This window comes from Ischnura elegans, chromosome 1 (assembly GCF_921293095.1).
Source record: "Ischnura elegans chromosome 1, ioIscEleg1.1, whole genome shotgun sequence".
Lineage (NCBI taxonomy): Eukaryota > Metazoa > Arthropoda > Insecta > Odonata > Coenagrionidae > Ischnura > Ischnura elegans.
The window spans coordinates 129916630-129936129 of NC_060246.1; the positions used below are offsets into that span (position 1 = coordinate 129916630).

Here is a 19500-nt window from a genome sequence, read left to right on the forward strand (position 1 = left end):
TTTTCCCCATCCCCCTCACCACTTCTCTCACACCTCTCCCCACCCCTCTCTAAATCCTCCTTTCCCTCCTCCCCACCCCACTCCCCCATTTTCTCTCGCCTCCTCTCCCTACTCCTTCCCCACGTCCTTATACCCCCCTCCCCCCAAGTACTCCACGCAGGCGGTCGGAGTCGCCGGTAGGGGGAGAGGGGCGTTGTGAAGGGAGGGGAGGGACCGGGGAGGTGTGGCTGTCGAAGGGTGAGAAGGGAACTAGTGAGACTCTGGAGTTGCGTTTCGGTCGCCAGCCGGAGCAGCAAGGTAAGAGGTCCATTTCAACCCCTCTTTTGGGTCCCAATGCTTTTTTTAGAAACGTTTTCGGAGAGGATCTCTCTCCGTTGTTGTCAATTTGCACTCTATAATCTCTATCCGCTTACAAGCCACAGAGTATCGCTGTCTCCTATGTTCACACCTAACTCCCTTCCAAATTGTACTTTCCCATCTGCTTTGTACCGCTTTACACATTTTTGGAGCTTTTTAATATCACATTTTTCCACGGTGCGTCCCTCTAATGGCTTTATTAAACCCATTGTCTACTGTTGTCCTCAACCAACCGTACCCAGATCCGCTACAGAAATCCATTTCGCATTATCCCATCCAAATTGTACTTCCACATTTGCCTCGTAATGCTTTACGCCTATTTGGAGCTTTTTGCATCACATTTTTTCACGGACCGTCCCTGTAGTGCCTTTATCAAATCCACCGTTCACTGCAGCCCTCGACTATCCTAGTCCATATCCTTTACAAAAATCCTTATCGCATACCCAATACTCGTCCGCACGCAATGAACCTAAGTTCATTCACCTTAGGCTTTTTTCTATCGCCAATTACTACAGTGGATTTAATTGCGTAGATACTTGCTTACGGCGCAACTGAAATATCATAAACACTGGTTGCCGGTTCCTACTACGCAGCCGGTTTGCCGTGGCGTTTTCACAGCTTCCCATTGTTCTATCGCCTATGCACTCTTTGATATTTGGCTTTTCGCTGCGATAGTGAAGTGAATCATCATAATTGAAATTAATCAATTATTTTTTATCCTATGTCATTGGTTTGCTGGCTGAAAAACTCTGGCATAAGAGTGATTTTAGAGCAGTTTATTTGGTGTCTGTCGCCTGTTTTCAGTTGAAAAGCCGAAAGTTTTGAAATTTCAGGGATGTGATTTAGTTTTGGCAAGTTTCAGTTGAAAGTATACCGGGCATACTTATCGTCCGTCTAACAAAACAGTTGAGTGATGTGGCATGGACAAGATGGCACCGAATTGATCTAGTGATGATAGACTGAGAGATTGTCCACGGCTTCTTTCATTATTTTTGTTCGTCACTCGTGTGTGAGAAATTCACGCTCAGGCTGCATTAATCTCTCCTCCAACACTATGCTGTGTCCCTGTATCGATTTTACAATTATAACCCTTGTCCTCCAAGAGGTGTTTTCCATCATAGCAATAACATTTCCTCTTTGAATTAGCTATAAGATGTCAACAAACGTGCATGTATAATACTTCTATAGGGATCACAAATTATTGATTTATTGATTGTTTACCCGAGTGATTAGCTGAATCAGATCGCAAGTGAGGTTTTATTTTAAGTCGTTTCTTTTTAAATCGATCCGGAACGCTTTGTGCATGAACTGATTCTTGATCTTCTTCTGAAAATGAAGCTTAAATATTTTCTTCTAGTTTGGCATTGATAAATATTTCAATTCGTTTGAATCATCATTTGCGTCTGATAGATAAAAATGTTTATTATTAGTGATACATTTTCATTGATAACGTTTTTGGAATTTTTTATAACATTTTGGTAGTCTTGGCATATGATGTTTGCTCTTTTGGGTGTCGACAGTTCATTTATAATTGGGGGTTAACTATTTTTAAGATTAATATCGAATAGAAAGAAGGTTTTTTGATTGATCAATAAAGTACGGACACTATAATTTTGATTCTTTCAATCAAATGTTTACTGATTCGAGCCTTGTACCTAAATTTGATTTATTCAATGTAGTTCTTAAAAAGTGGATAAAATTTCTTTCTTTTCGAGACCAACGAATAATTTTGCGGCGATTCCAAAAAGCCCTCTTTTTCGAAATTTCACTGTGCTGCTGTCGGTTAATCATATGAAAAAACACATTCCCGTTCGGACACCTGCACTGCCGTCAGAATGACCCCCGTCTTTAGGTGAAGGCAAAACAGTAGCGTGGCCGGTTCGAAAGAGGTCAGATCAATTTTTTTGGAGGAGCCCTAATCTCCACATTCATCGTTGGGGTCTAGTAATAGGATGGATTATTTCCAACACGGAATGTTCGAGGCCAAACTCTTCCCCTCCTCCCCCCTGTTCCCTCGCCAATGGCCATTTCTTCACTCCTTTTACCCTGACCCCTTCCCCGACCCTCCTCTCACTCCTGGCAGCAGAAAATCGCGTCAAGAGTCGAGCATCTCTCTCTCGAACGCCTCCTCAGTCCGCCTCCCCCCCTTTATTCCACCTAACACCATCTACTCCCCCTCCTCCCTCCAGATCATCCAACTCGGATCCACCGTTCATCGACTACATCCCCGCAGGCGAGTTGGGCATTAATTTCCGGTATCTTCTGTCGGCGGAAAAAAGCTGCCTTCCGCTCATCTGTTAAGTGGCAGTATTTCACGACGATTTCCCCGCCTACCAATCCATCCTCCTTCCCCGAACACCAACCCTCTAACCCCGTTCCCCTGAGTCCCAAACGCTGCCCTCTTAACCCGTCCCTTTCCTGCCATTATCGCCGCGAGCTATTTCATTAACCAGGTGACCCTACCTTTATCTCTCACCGACATTCCATCCTTAACTCCGTATCACAACTTGTCAACTCATAATTTATCATGCTTCCTCACCTATAGGCGTGGAGGCATCCTTAATTTTTTCCCCTATTTGTTTTTTCCACTAATGCCGAAAAATTAGCAGTCCGGAGTCAATTTTTGTAGCTATATGTTTAATAGCGTTTTTTACGGAGGTTTAGATGAGCATTTCACCGTGCGGCCATTGCCTATAAATACGCATGAATTTACTGTGCCATAAATAATGATTTATCGCAATTTTCAGTCAGAATCTCATAAGATGGGCCTAAGCCACCCAAAACTATTGCTGGTGGCACATAGGTTGCATCTAACCAGTGGACGGTAACGGTACTCTCCTCTGTCTTACAGGCATTTCAGCATGTAAGCAATTTTGGTTATATGACTGTGGGAGGCATTCCAATGTATGCAAATGTTTCGGCATTACTTATGGAATCAAACGAAATTTCCTCCAGCATTCGAATTACATTTAGTGCTAAACTCTAAACAGAAGTGTGCTCTCAATTGAAAACATGAATGAAAAACGTATTTCATTTTATTGTATAACTGTCACCAGATATACTTATTGCGTAATTGCTTATACTGTTGCGTACATAAATGATATCCAGAAATGAAGTACGCCGAAATACCTCAAGTTTCAAGTTTATAAAGTAAGCTGCGCAATAACATTCACAATTCATAGTAAAAATCCTCTTTATCACTCGTTTGAATCAATTTTATCCAACTTTCGGAGTTTAATCTCCACTATTCCATTCGTTTCTAAGGCCTCCTGAACCTGCAACTGGGTCAAAGGCTGCATGAACATCATTGGGAATGGTTATCTCTCTATTTTCGGCGTTTTCGAGTTTTATATCCAGGATGAATCGGATGGAGACTTCTAGAACCTCTTTGCAGCGTTTGATCCGTCTGGAAGCGTAGGAAGGCATTAATTCTGGTTGCAAGAAAACTTTCGATATTTTTTCTGCACAGTTCAATTCCATTACGGTATTATTTTTGGCGTGTATGGAAAACTGCAGCACACTCCAATAATAGAAAACTCCATGTTTTAGCTATTAAATACCCTGAGGGCGCTTTTTATATTTTTTTATTTGTAATCAAATGCAAACAACGAGGAAAGCATCGATCACCATTTAAGAAGAGTCATAATAGTTTGATATTTTCCATTAATACTTCTATATAAATGAAAAAGGAGTCGATAAAATATATTACAGTTGCAATCAGACCGCTGACATACTCTCGTTTACTCCTGTCCTTAGTAAACTACATCCTACGTGCTATTTGCCAACAAAATCAAATCACCAACGACTCTAATATTCACTTTTTTATCCGAGAGAAACAGAAAATAATTTTGGAAAAAATAGGAGAATTTCTGAGAAAAACACGAATGCTACAAGCTATTTTTTCTTCTATGATGATAATGGGCCGTGATGTATAGTGAAGATTAGAAGCAAAATAGCCAAATGGCATTGCACTCATGTGTACTGCATTAAATAAGTCAAAATTTCAACTTTGAATGGTTTTCTTCCTAAAAGTACAAACCTTCATATCAAATATACATTTCTTGAATCAATCTACCATAGGAGTCTGCCTCATGTTATGCATGATAACATTAACTTTTCGGCCTTTTCGGCCAGACTAGTTTCCTAGATTGCCGAGCAACTAAAAACTGATTGCATCTTAATCAAAGAACGCAATAGTTAAGGAACGTCTCTTGTATTCTATCGAAGCAAAATTCTTCTCAATTCGCCGTAAATCAGTTCCATTTTTCATTGATTCATTCTTTTCACTGCTGGAGGCACATCCTATAAAATACTCTGAGCTGTGTTGATACTGAGAAAAATAGAAAGATTAGACCCAGATCGATTAGCCACCCACCAAGGTACTATTTCAATTTAGAGTAGTCGTCTTTAATCAAAAATAGCTCTTTATAATGTAGCGAGTATATCTACAGCTATTAAAATTTTAGGCAAATGAAGTTTGTTGAAGAGACTATGTACTCATTGCACCACAGGTTTGTGCGTGTATTTAAAATATTCTTCGGTTTGTATTATTGGCATTTGCAGGACTATTCGTGCACTGGAATCTTTCGAATGCAAGTAATTAATCCACGAATCACAAACCTCAAACCTTGAATTAATCAAAATCTTTTCTGATAATGTGTAAAAATGTATCTTTTCCATTACTAACATTGTTTATTTAAAGTTACTTCGCGTGGATGAAGCATATTTAGGAATGATTGAATTCTTTTCGGACTTTTTTCATGCACGTAATTTCATGGGGCTATCAACCTCGTGACATTCCATTTCGCTGCGTGACGGCTGAAAGAACATGCACGTAAGCATTTCTAAAAAGCAAATAGTTCGGGAATTTCCTTCTTTGGTGAAATTTTTTCACTTGTGGGCGCCTATTTCTCAGGGTATTCACCTGTTGAATGATATTTTACCTTAGATGTTTGAAGGCAGCAAACAAGCATCAGGCAATCAAATCGAGTTATCGTTAAGTAGAATTCATTCTTAAATACCGCAAACTATTATCGACGAAAATATCAGTACTCGGAAAATAACCTCATGGAATTTCAACCAAACCTCACAATACCCTATTAATGATCAACAGGAAACTGGAATTTCCAATGTGCGTAACCCCCTTCTCTACGAAAGAAAGGCTTATGTAACGCTAAGATGAATGTCGGTAGATGCTCTTTGCTTCTGGGAAAAGAATTTTTTTCTTCATTCGTTATTTGATCACTATAATCCAGCTACTGCTACCATGTTTGCATGAGCCGTAATCAACGGCATTTGTTATTTTGGCATTTTTTTCACCACTTTATTTTATATCAGCCACTTTAATTATTTTAAAATCCAAAGCCACTTTTCTTTATTTCGATTCAAAATGTATTTGAGAGATCTAGGATATGATATCTCTCCATAAAATGGCTATAATTAGTATTTATATCGTATCTTTACTAACTAACTGGATTCGACTATAGATTATCACTGTGATATCATGCCAATTATAACATCGTAACCATATCTACCTGTTGCCGTCTTTTTGGAAAATTTAAGGAAGATATCTTCACGAGATTTTAGATTTTGTCACGGATAATAGCCTCAACATTAGCATAATTTTACTCAGTAAAACACAATACGTCTAAATTTAGCTAACAAATTTTGTTACGAAAAAGGTTCTTCGTAGGTACGGTCAAAAGAGATTCCGAGGATCGACCAGATATTTCCATTCTCTAGCCTTTAGATCTGAAAAAGCTGCGATCCGATGTACAAGCATCTATTTGACAGCAACAATCCTCTCATATTGCAAACATCTGACCTTCATTTATATATTTTTATCAAAGAGTGTTTTGAGACATTTTTGGAGGAAACGATTACTTGCCTTAGAGCAACAATATTTTATTCTGACTGTGCATAATCAATAACTGATTAATTGAAGATTTTACACTACCGCACTGAGGAATTTTTAATTTAGCTGATTACAGAAAAAATGAATCAATGCTACAAGTGTAGTCCCTATCAGCCACTTATCGGAGGTTTAGTGCTGATTAAAACTCCAATACGAAATGAAGAGGAGCTACACATACAATGAGTAGGTAGTCGACATAAGAAATATTATGCAGGTTCTTTTATATTATTTCAATTGTATTCAAGCTATTTTTTGTTATATAATTATTTACCGTTATATATATTCTCATTGTTATTACAAATATGTTTGGTGCTGTAATAGCTTAGGGATATATCAGTGGTCCAAATAGCGAAATACCGGTTAACCCCTTAAGAATTACTTTGCTTGTATTTGTACTTGCGTTTTATCGTTTTCCGTATGAACTGAATGAAAACTCCATACACCAGTGTGGAAGATCAAGGTGGCTTATGCGTAGAAATTTTGACTAGTTACTCAACGAATAATCTCAGATGTACATCAGGGTAAAGCCTGAATAACCCCAAAACTAAAATCCTCGTGTTGCGAAAGAGCTGAGGAAAAACAAAAAATACCTATTATGAATTTGTTGATATGCCTATTGATTGGTCGGCGGGATATTCTACCCTGACCTATCCAAATTAATTTTTGGTATGAAACACTGGTTGAGTTTTAGTTTAATATAGTCGTAACGATATTATTATTTTCAATTGTAGCTAGTTAAAGCATTACATCAAATGTAAGTAAAACCAACCGTTAACTAAACTGTGCCATCAAAAACCGTACAAATAGTATAAATTAGTATGAACTGAAACTACAATCGTTTTCTTTGAACTATAATAGAAATCTACAAGAGATTTCTTAGTAACTTCTGCAAAGCGGTAGCATGTGTGTATTATGGTAACTGTTTCACGCATTAAAAAACAGACTTTCATGAGATTATCCCCCTACTATATAATTAATTCTTCATCAAATCTTGCCATGCATTTTAAATGCATCAAATGTAACTATCCAGTACCATCATATGTAAAGTTATGATTCCAGAGAAACGTTATTGAACGAAAACTCTGTACTTACAACTTGCATGATTTTTATGAAGGAAGCACGAAATCATTGATACTTACGTTCAAATCTCCAGTACATATAGAAAAATGTATTTGTATTCTGCAATTCAACTGAAATCTGCAAGGTAGAGCCATCCAAATTATTTTTTTCTCGTTGACTACAGTACATTTCCATCATGTATGAATAATATTTACAACTACGAGGAATAAAAATTTTCCCTTGGTCGTCTCTAGTTACTTAAGCTATAATTTTCCATTTAGGAATCTATTTCGTGGAAAAACGTCTATTTTTATTGTTAGAAACTGTCGATTAGGCTTAAAAGAGTTTTCTCCCGGCATTATTTCATCAGGGCTAGCCTTTTGGCCTTAAAATAGCTTATTCTAAGGGGATTTAAAAAATTCTCGTGAAGAATATATCCATTTAGATTCAACGAGGTCATCGATCAGACGTTGTGCATCTCGCACACCTGCATTAAAATAGTGAGTAACTGTGTCGGCCTCTTTATTTCTCTCGCCCTCCCTCGAAGAAACTCGCCAGAGAAAGCTTTGTGAGCAATAATTTCCCGAGGAAACCATCGTATAATGTGGTCTCGTGAGAATTTAATAAATCCTTCTCAGAAATTTAAGCCACTCGGCGAAAGCATTAAGAACCCTTCTCTTCCGCGAAACGCAGACGTTTCAAGGCAATAAAACAACAAAGGAAAAGCAAGATTTCCCAGCAGTGAGCCACGCCCTGCTCAGACACGTAAACTCGCCAATATTTTCGTTTGTTTTCCAGCGGGCCTGCTTCCACTTCCTTGCCGTTTGCCGCGCTTCCCGTGCTCTCTCCGTACGATCCCTAGTATGTCCAAGAGAAAGGAAGGCCTCCTTTGGGAAAGAAGAATATAGATCTTCCCTCCCACCCAGTTTTGTCAGAATCCCCAATACTATTAAATCTACTTTGACCCGAACGTTTTTCCCTCCAATGCTGAGTCCCGCAAAACGTTTGATAATCCTCTTAGCCCGCAAAATACCTAAAACCACTCAACTCGCATTCCCTCAGTCGAGTCCAGGAACTTCCCGAAAACCAGTAATTTTCATCGTTTGTTCCAGTTTTAAGGAAAGTTTTTTTTCATTGCTCTGTGCATGAATCCGTCCATCAACTTCTTAAAAAAATTATTATTACAACCCTTACGACGGTCGCCTGAAAGTATCACCTTTCCATGAGATAGAAGAAGAGAAAGTATATGATTACTTGTTATGTCCAAGTCTCCATGACATACGGTAAACTTGTTTATGCGTTGCATGCGATTGAGGCAACAATCATAAGTCAATCAACTTCTGTGATAAATATTATTTATTTTTTAATTAATACACTTAATTTGGAGACATTAAATCAGAATTTGCAGATACCATCTCATTATGAGGTATTCATGATGAAATACATCAAAAACAAAACCGTTCATTACAATTATTTTTTCCCAAATATAATGATTCTATACGCCATATGTTTCAGCCATTGACGAGATGAGTCTCGCCACAGTTTATGTCAATGATGCCATTAGAATCATAACTCGTCTTTAGTAACCAAAACTGTTAAAATAAGTACATCTAGTCCATAGTTCATCACTTTCCTTTACTAATCATACTACAAACAGGAAAAGGGTTTGAGGCAACTGTCACTGCCGTCTGGGGTATCGTTGCGTTAGGCCAAGTTGATGATAACAGTCTCCCTAATTTTCCTCCTTTGCCAACATTTAAGCAATGAACTGCTTTTGAAGTTCAATGGCACTTCAGAGCCCTCCCTCCACCAGCTGAAGACAGACTTCTCCCACACAGCGGTCTCGTGTGCAACGAAAGGCTTTACGCAGTGGTATCGATTGTAAGCGGTCGCCCTCCATCCCTCCTCCCCGACCTCCCTTCCTCCGACGTCTTCTTCTTCTTCTCCTTTTTGCTCTTCGCTCTTTCTTCCTCCCCCTTTCTCCAATTCCAATCGTCGTAGCTACTCTGCAAAACCCATGATAACTGCCTTAAAGACCCGATCGTAAGTGTCATTTCTGCTCTCTTCAACGTCCCTGAAAAGCTATCTCTTTCGTTCCCGTCAATCAGAAGATTTATTGTGTTGGTTTAAATTTTTTCTTCCTCTCATCGGGTCTTGAATGCACAACTGGAGAATGATTTGCCTTTCATCTTTTCGAATCTTTCAATGGAGAATGATTGGTGCCCTTTCAAGGGATCATTCCTCTACTAACGTTCGGAAGTCAAGCAAGGGAAAAACACGCTTGTTGACTCGCCGAATACAGGAGACGCGGTCGTTCATGACATGCAGAGTTCTTTTTACGGCTTGAAGTAAAAACTTCGGTCGACCATTTCTTTCCGTAGGAATCAAAAATGAAAAGTTTCAGAGCAAGGCCTTGTGCTTTTCACAGCGCTGGTGATCATAGTGACTTTTTGCGCACTGCATGGGAATCAATATCGAAGCATCATTATCATATGCAGGTGCGTGTGTCGCATACACATCCTATATTCATTTTCGTATTTGCCTATCTCAAGCAATATATCTTGTTGATTTATTGGCACAAAGCATGTAAGTCCTACTTTCTTGCTCGTAGAAAAAGCACTTTCATATACGTGCATATCGTTCACATAAGGCCATACTGGTTTATGATCAATAATGTACAGTAAAAATATGATCAATAATATAAAGCATAATACACAGCAAAGAGGTCCATTTATTCCAGTCATTTGTAACTTTTTTACATGTTCAATAATATATAATGCATCTCAATAGAAGAAATTCATTTCGTAAATCATATCTCGACGAGTCAACTCCAAGAGTAGAAATTTTATGATGCCATTATTCTTATTTTTCGATATTCCCAACCTGCAGAGAATATAGTCTCACTTGCGACGAACATTTAGGCACTCAATGAATGGGACTTGACACTCGTTTAGACTCTCACTTACCCCCATGGTGAGTGTAATTTTCAAATTTAAACATTGTAAAGTTTATTTAGATGAGGTCAGTTGAGCTATGGTAGCAGACAAATTCTAAATAAATAGAGCGTAGGAACGGAAATACTTGATTGGGCTATCCCAGAAAGTTGGTTTGCCTCTGCAAATAGATGGATAATAAATAATAATAGATAGATAAATCAATTATTTTTTGCAAATACCCTGCTGTTGAATGAAAGTAATATAAAACTTTTAGCTGTCGTGTATGTAGGTACCTATCTATAAGTACCGTCGATAGTAAAATTAATTTCTAGTGAAAGTAAGATTGACAATTTCATAGCCGTGCGTATGATCGTATTAATATCATTCAATAGCTTGGCTGACCACTTCCAATGGAATCCATAACCTCTAACCTATCCTTGAATTACCTCAATTTACTGAGATCACTTCAAAACTGGTATCCAACCCCAAAGTGTCCAACGGAGCCTTCTGCAAAGGTAAATGAGGTATCGAGAGCCAAATTTTGATTATAGTCGAAGCCAGGATCTTTTCAAAGGGGCGTCCAAGTTCACTTGGCAGGAATTTGGGATGAACAGTTTTGCTGAATGAGCTTGGTGCATTGCTCTTGCTTCCATTGTTTTTCTGTGAATGGACATTTCGAAGTGCGACATATTTGCTCAAGAACGAAAGTTGAAGTGATGACTTTGGTAGAGCTGAGTTTTATAGAAAATTGGTTTGTTTTAAAAATTTCTGGACATAGTTGAGCAGTTTTGGAAATCATAACTTCAGTTTTCTCTGTTTCTGAGTATGGTGAAGTTCGAAATAAAATAGGTCCCATTTAATAGTATGATTTAATTATTCACAATTTTCTCAGAATGGTGGAAAAACGGATTCACATGCTGTGACGGTTTCCTTACCGCTAAACATCTCGTCCCACCCACATAATCCGATTCGCTCAGCTCGCGGGTGGGCGCCAACTTCCAACCCCCCCGGTTGAACGGTACCGCAGGCCACAAAGCCGCGGTCACGCCACTTATGCCGCCCGCCGGCCAACGACGCGAAACTCGCCTCTCGCTCCTCATTACTTTCCCTCGTCTCCCGTTGGCCTCGAAGGTTGAACTCCGCAAGTAGCCCTACAACCAAAACTTCTTCTTTCTAGCGTCTCGTTAACAAACTCTTTGCTCTGTGTCCTACAAAGAACCTTCAATTTAAGCGGGATATTCAAATAGAGCAGGTGATGATAATGTGAAATGTTTGAAGCCAAAGCCTAGCGCTGCCCTTAGGCTATTTTGGAAACAACCGCAGGCACGCCAGTGGTAAACCTTTTAAAGAATCACTCACGAAGTAAACTCCACGTACAAATTTTCCGCATAGAAATATTCATTCGCCTTGGCTTAAATACCAATATTCAATATTCATAGTCATACACTCGTAGTCTGCCTTGCGGCTAGTAGTATCAATAATCGTAGTCAATGGCAAAGTGGCATGAGGGCGATTAAGACGTGGATGTGAGGCTCCGGACCAGCTAATCCCCTTTATCAATTCCAGTCAGTGAGTGGTGCAAAATGGCCTTAGCCGCCGACGCACCCTATAAAAGAAACACTACTTAAATACCAATACCCGCTGAATGAGCTCTTTGCAATCGAGCTCCGAGGATTTTTGGTGTAATTTAGACGTTGTATGCATGCGTCGTAGGTAAACAACAGGATCCCTCAACCTTGTCTGCAGAGGATAAATAAACGCCAAAGATAAAATTAGCTTTTTAAAAAATTGACATGTCTGCGGTTGGAACCCAGATCACTCGATCAGTCGGTATCAGTCAAGTTTTCTAAGAGTTGCATTAGATATACCTCAGTTTGCACCGGGGAAAAATTCAAATCAAGTCATTTGTTTCTAAAATACAGATTTAAGGTCAGGTAAACGGGTGGTTTTTGCAAATGAGTAAAAAAAACTACTATCTAATATTCGGAAGACGGGAATGTTACAGAAGATCATGACGAAAGGTGAAGAAAATTGGCATTAACCATTTTTCATGAATCTAGCTGATATTAAATTAATTTAGAGGTGGTGGAAGTACCAAAGTTGCCTTGCGAACGGCAATGGAAACTACGATAATTTTTTTGGCATGAAACTCATCCATATTGTGAAATAAGCTATGTGCCTCCAGTTTTTCAGAGCTTTGCGCTGATGTGTACGTTATTGCAGATTCATAATTATTACATTATCACATACAGTTTTCAAAGCAATAAAGTTTCCTGGAAAAATTGTAAGTCAACACATAGATCCAGAAACCACAATATCCGTGAACGTATTCTCGTCGGGATTTTGTCATGTTGATTCTTTTTTGGGGGGACAACAAATTCATCTACCTAACAGCAGGCACCGATCAGCACTACCAATCAGGTCGTCAGGACGCCAGAAGGAAGGCAGACGAAACTTTTATCCCCCCTAAATTTAATCAACGCGGCAAAAACCCGAAGAGGATACGGTCATTATATAAACCCGGAGTGTGCCCCCTTTACACCATAATCCAAAAGGTCCGAGATTTATCTTCCACTCCAGGTGACTTTGATCAAATGGTAAAACAACTAGGGAATGATTTCCGTCTCGTTTTACACCCACTTGTATCAAGTGACAGTAACAGACACTTGTATCAAGTGAAAGTGTATATTTTCATCACGATTGGAAAAAAGATTTTTTGTTTTTCAAAAAATAGAACGGGATTTTCTGTAATGGGCAAGCAGGTTGATACGGATTAAGTTGGGATTTCTAGGTCACTTCGCTGTTTTGCAGCGATATTTTTAGGGATAAGTCTGCCTTTTTGACGGAAACATATGGCATGACTCAAAATATAAATTACCTGTAAATAGACTAACTTGGTTCTAAAAGGTCACACAGAAGGCAGAAAAAAACGCTGGAAAAGTTATTTAAAAATTTGAGAACATTATGTAAAAAAAATATATATATAATACTTTACTCATTTTGACGCGCTAGTTGCGAGCTATTTTCTATATCACTTGGGAATTAATAATCGTCATTAGATCAATTTGCAGAAAATAGTTCATGGCAGCATTTGAACTCATGACAGCACTTGGGGTGTATTTCTTCATAAAGTATACCACCAATTGTGAAGCCGATTATCACGTAAGGTTTCTAACCGCGCGTCTAGTCTACCTCAATGACAACAAAAATACGGCGTAGGGGCAGGCATAAACTGTAGTTCCATCTGCTTCGCAATGGTGTAGATGAAAATAATATCTACTGATAATATATTTCAGAAATTGCTATAAACGAGATATTTGTATAGGAGAAGGTACAACAGCAGAAGGTGATTTGATACAATTTTCTTCTTCAACTGTTATCCCGATACCACCGCGGACGTTTCGTTTTTATCCCATACATGAGGGGTCAGCAGCTTATTCATACCAGTGAGCAGTATACTCAAATTGGCCTTGTGTTTATAGCTAGTAAAGATTTTTTATGAATTATATTCATTTAAAGCATTCTCACAATAATCAAAAACACCAATTTACACGAATCAAAGACGCGAAATTCAACATGCCAATAATAAATTGTTATTTTTTACAAATAAGCTGAAAATCAGGTATTTATACTGGTGAATGAATGAAAAATACACTATGCACTGTATCAGTAAGTATTCTCGTCCAATAAGCAGTTAATGGTCGAGAGGAATTTATTTGATGATTTCGTCGACCGTAAGGTTGGTGACTCCTTGATATGTTCATTTTTTTAACTGTTTCTGTACGATGCTTATACGTCTGTATTAAGTACGATATAAAGTAACTACATTATCCTGAAATGCTTTTATTCCCAGTATAATTCTTTTCATTTTGAAGACTTACTTCCTCCAAGAAATTTGAATTTTTTTCTCCTTACAAATGAGACCTGCAAGTTATAGTAGCACTTATTATATGAGTAGGGATATCATAGTCGTAACCAATCAACCATTCTGCGATTAGTCTGACGCAGCTCCCTGCTCAGTTCTTATCATCATGATCATCTTCATCACTGGTCAACAATCCTAAGATTAGTTTGATGCAGCTCTCCACTTAATTCTCCTATCGCAACCCGGTGGACGCACCCGGTGGCTTTAAGCTCAGCCGCGAGTCAGTTCTCCTATCCATCTATATTTCTACACATACGTACTCATCCTTCATGGAATTAGGAAATGGAAATGGGATTCGAGGAACAGTTGATGAAATCGGAAATCCTATTTGAGGAACTCCTATTTCCTTCTTTCCATCCACTTTTCCATCGCAGATTGCCCTCATCAGCCCATCGTGGATCAAGATGTCGCCGATTTAGTTGTCCAGAATAGGGATTTGGGAGAGAGAATTATCTAAATGAGTGAAATAATTGGCTGCTGACCGAAAGGTTCCAGGTTCAAATCTGACGAAGCTTTCGGGTACTCCAAAACAGAAACCGCAGAAAATTACGAGGTGGTCGAGGGAAAGGAATTCAAAACCATCCCTGAACACTTAAATTCACCATTCTATAGCTTAGTCCAGGTTACACTCTACTCTCACTTATCCAAAGTTAACTTCCCGTTAAATCACTGAGTGAGTAAATAGGGACATGGGAAATAAGCAGGGTTTTCTTTTGATAAAATCGCGCACTCGTGCAATTCCTAAGCGAGCCAATATATGGGAGGAATGTAATTTTTACCACATCTCTGACACGATCCACGGTCCCAAAAGGGTGGATATTGAAGAGAATTCGACCACTGCGGTCGAAGGAGCGGGGGGTGGGGCTACATCTTGTCCCCTTACATCATCCGCACACGCCCGCGGTAAATAAGAAAAACTCAGCCCTTCGGCCGGCCCTAGCGATCAATCGCTTCATCCCCCCACCCGACCGCCACCCCATCTATTTCGGGTCCCTTCATATGTATACATACATACACACACGGCGGCGTTTTACTCTCTGCAGCCATCCCTCCCTCTCCCTGGTCGCCGCTCCTACGGGAACGGACCGGCGGAAATGAGGCCGACCCGCAAGAGCCGGCTTTGGCACTATCGATCCGGGCCATGCGCCTTCTTCACGTGTGCTTGTGAGGGTAGGTACGTCTTGGCCGGTGCCAGACGGCATGCCGCCTCCCACTCCCGCGACCCCTTTTCTACCAATCTAAAGACCCTACCAGGGGCGAGGTTGGGTAACATCTCCAACCCGCATCGCGCAATCGTACCCGTGTTATCCACCAAGTCAGCCGTCGCCATTCCGCAAAACTCACTTTCTTTAAGATGGCTCAAAACTAAATTTTAATATCGAAGGCGAGAGAGCCCTTCAACAACCGTGAGAGCCCTTAAGCAGAGGAAATTTCGACAGTGTTTCTAGGCTTTCCGTTTTTTTTTAATTTTCTGTTTTAGAAACTTTCTTTAACTCATGTAATTAACTGAAGTATTATCATTGCCAAGTATTTAACAATCTTTTATTTTACCTTGAAAATTAATACTTTCACCGGTAATTATTTTATAAAAATTAACATTTTGAGGGTCGAGGGCGCCTTCAACCATGTAAGTACATAATTCGGACGGAAAATTTAACTGAATGTAATTAATATCTACGTGGAATTAATATTGAAATATTTCATTCGCCTTATACAGCGGTCCTTATCCGTACCCCTTGAGGGTACGCGACGAACCAGTCGGGGGTACGTCGAAAAAAATCTGTAATGACGGACGCCAGAAATTATCTATCTCTTAACCAGGAAATATAATACACATTATACGGGGTATTTAAAACAAAGTTTCAATTCATACAATTATTTATAGCTAAAAGTGTCACCTACCCGTAGTGAAATTATGTAATAAAATGTGGACATTACATTTTCGAGGGTACAATATTAGTTGTATACATATAAAGGGGTATGGGAAAAAAAAGGCTGGGAACCGCTGCCCTAATGCGATGATGAAGTCAATTTTCAGAAGTCCATTGAAACCTCATTTTACTTCATTGGAAGTTTTTTTGGCGACAAAATGAAGGACAGTAAAAAATACGGGAAAATATTTTTCCCATTAAATAAGTATCAATGCTAAAAAAAATAGATTTGGGTTAGGGAATCAAATCGCAGATATTTTCACGGAGTATAATCAAGAAAAAATGTTCTGTTACTGCAACTTGCTCATCAATTCCTAGGCAATGAGCCATACAAACGGGAAGTCAAATTACGCGATACCGTGAATGTAATCGAATTTTTCTGCAGTCAGCATCACTAGCAAAGTCAGAAAACGGCTTTAGGGAAGGAGAGGGCTGAAAAAGATCTTCCAGAATTTCCACCAGTTTGTTTTTAAATACAAAAGCATATTAAAAATTAATTTTCTAAGTAATGGGAGCGTGGTAGCCTTGTAATTAGAGCGCTTGGGTGCTGATCGAGGTGTACCGGGTTCAAATCTTGGGCGAAGCCTTCGGACACCCGCGAACAAAATCTTCGAAATACGAGGTGGCCTAGGGATAGAAACTGCCCCTCTACCATACATACGCTAAATTCACATACCTGTGGCTTAGTTTGGGAAGAACCAGTCCAAACAATCATGGATTGAATCACTATTTGAAAGAGAATCTAAATAATTAGTTATACTATTTGTATAGCATTAAAAATAAGATCCTTTTTCAAGTCTTCTTGTTTTGAATTCGACAAAAGCTCACTCTGAGTAATCTAGTTATTTTATGATCTAACCCTCCCAATAACTACAAGGATGCTTAAAAATTCATCAGATGCATAGAATATTTTATACTGTCATTATTTTTAGCAGCAAATTAGTATCATCATTAAGCCGAAGCATGTAAACTATGAAAGCCTTGCGGTAAATAATGTCACTAAGTGACGATAAGAGCCACTTAGTCGCACAAGTAAACGTGTGCCCTGCTTCGGGCACGAGGGATCTTGCGCCATTGCCACCTCTTTTTTTATGCCACTGCAAGTGCGACGCGGGCAAATTGTCCCGCTTTTGAAGGGTCAAGTGGTGGCAAGGGATCCGCTCGCTATATGCAAATTCACCTCACGTCGCGGGTTCCACCCCTGCTAAAGACGCTCCCCTGATACCATCACTCCAGGGTGACGATAACTCGAGCTAGTGGGGTTCGTTAAATGCCTCGCCCAAGAAATCGGGTCGCGGCGAAGAAGAGGCGGCCTGCGCTGATTTCGGAGTCAGCGGCGACGGCATAAATCAGGGCCGCGGAGTTTCTTTTGTGTTGGCGGCACGATTACATTCTGTAAGCGACGGGCCTTCAGCTATTCAAACATAATCTTCCTTCAGATTCCTTCATCGCAGCTCACACTAGCGGTCAAGAAAATGATGTATTATGATTGATTCCCTCGTGGAAAGATTCCCATGGAAGGCTCCCCATGATCGATTGTGTTTCTATATTTATTCCACCATTCTATTCAACAACATATGAACCATAGTCTCTCGTGCAACTTGGGAAGTAATTTTGACCTCCTTGAAGTTTCAATACAGAAAGATGCTAATTCACCTCTCGTTAGCAATGGAAGAGGTGATTGAATGAAGGTACATTTTGCATTGGGACAGATATTTAGTCAAGAATATAATATTTCTTACCAAATTATATCATGAAAATGTGTACAGGAGGAAACCATTATTGGGCCAGAAAGAACTTAGGATCAGAGATTGTATAAAGTTCCAGTATTTATGGAACAGAATGGAGAAAAGATAGATGCGGGTAGGACAAAGAAGGAAGAGTAGTGACTGAAAAAAGAGAGTTGTATCGGAGACCGTTACATGGGGCTTTAAGATCCTCCGATGTAAGGTCCAAATCTCGGAGGGGAAAAATAATTACGGACTTGACGATTGAAGACCTTCCCGCGCCCATGAGCCGAAAGTTACCATTCCAAACTTCGTTTTTCGCCTTTCATGCCTTCCCTCATGCTCCTATTCTCTTTGCAGTAATACTGGCCGTTTACTCGATTCCTCAAATTAAAATAAATTGTATGCACAATCTCGAGGAGGTAATTCAATCATTTTGGTGACAAAATGATAAAAAAAACTAATGCTTTGACAGGTAATATGAGGCTTACTTTAATCTCTTCATTGAGATTAACGAATTAATCATTCCCTTAAAACTATGGTAATATGAAATCATTTTCCGCAATGAAAGAAAAATTATACGTCTTCTGGAAAAAGCAAAAACGCCCCTTTCGTAATTATTTCAACAGGAGCCCTTTTTCTTTCATCTTTCATCAGTTGTTCAAACAAAACTTTGAAGCCACCACTCTTCAAACAGGCGGAGAATCCAGATGACATGATGAATTTCACTGGAAACTCAATTGAAAGTTATGATCGACGGTAGTCACCGGAGAGTGAACATTTGTTCTTTCACCACCTGCGTGTGTATTTCAAACCCGATTATTTTCCCTGCCGTGCCTATTACGACGGCTTTTCTCTCTCTCTCTCGTGATTATCACAGGGGGGAGTGGAGTCCTCCGCAGCAAAGCATTCCCTTCTCTCACATCGTCATCACACACAGGCCTCTTGAAAACGTTGGCGCGTGGAAGCTAACAGGAGGAGCCGTGTCACCGTATCGCGTGCTAAATGTCTGTTTCCATCTTGATTTTAATTCGACTCCCCGCCCCCTTGCTTGGGATATCCGAACCTCCCTTTCCCCTCTCTTCCCCCCCCCCCCCTTTAAGACTCACTCTCTCTCCCCCGTGACTCCCGGATTGGGGAAAATAGAAGGTCGGATCGCTGACATTCCAGTCTTCCCACCGCTTGCTATTTGTAGTCCGAGTCCACTGCGGTTTGATCGTGAATTGACGGTGATTATTTCTGCACGACCTCCATTGCTGACGCCCCCCAAGTTTTATTTTGCCCAACAGTAGCGTCCTTTCGTATCATTCACGCGAAAAGATTCCTTTCTGGGCCGTGAGTATTTATTTGCTGCGAACGGCATCGCAGCAGTGCAAAGTGTCGCAAGGCATTCACATTTGTCTTGGACTGTGCGTGATAAAGAAGCAAATAAATGTCAGAAAAAATATCAAGGATTTTATTAGGTATAAAAACTTTAAGTGAGAGAAAACCATAATTATCCATGGTATATTCTTCCGAACAACAGATGCTAGCAACGCACAGTAATAGATGAATACTTGCAATAACCGGTTTCATTAAGAGGTTCATTACCACATTTCATAAAAATAAATTTTTGATAGTTAATTAGCGCTCATGCAGTACCCATTATCTT

The 19500-nt window shown here is 39.7% G+C and overlaps 1 protein-coding gene across 5 annotated transcripts in view; it reads left to right on the plus strand.

Moving 5' to 3' along the window:
* Positions 1-259: 259 nt before the first annotated feature.
* LOC124169587 (nascent polypeptide-associated complex subunit alpha, muscle-specific form-like) overlaps positions 260-19500 on the plus strand; it is a 68907-nt gene continuing 49666 nt past the window's right edge. For 2 of the 5 annotated variants that reach the window (XM_046548254.1, XM_046548243.1), the window contains exon 1: positions 260-297. The gene's annotated coding sequence lies outside the window, so the exon portion shown is untranslated. The remainder of the gene's footprint in view (positions 298-19500) is intronic. The other 3 variants (XM_046548229.1, XM_046548237.1, XM_046548249.1) reach the window with 2 other exon arrangements.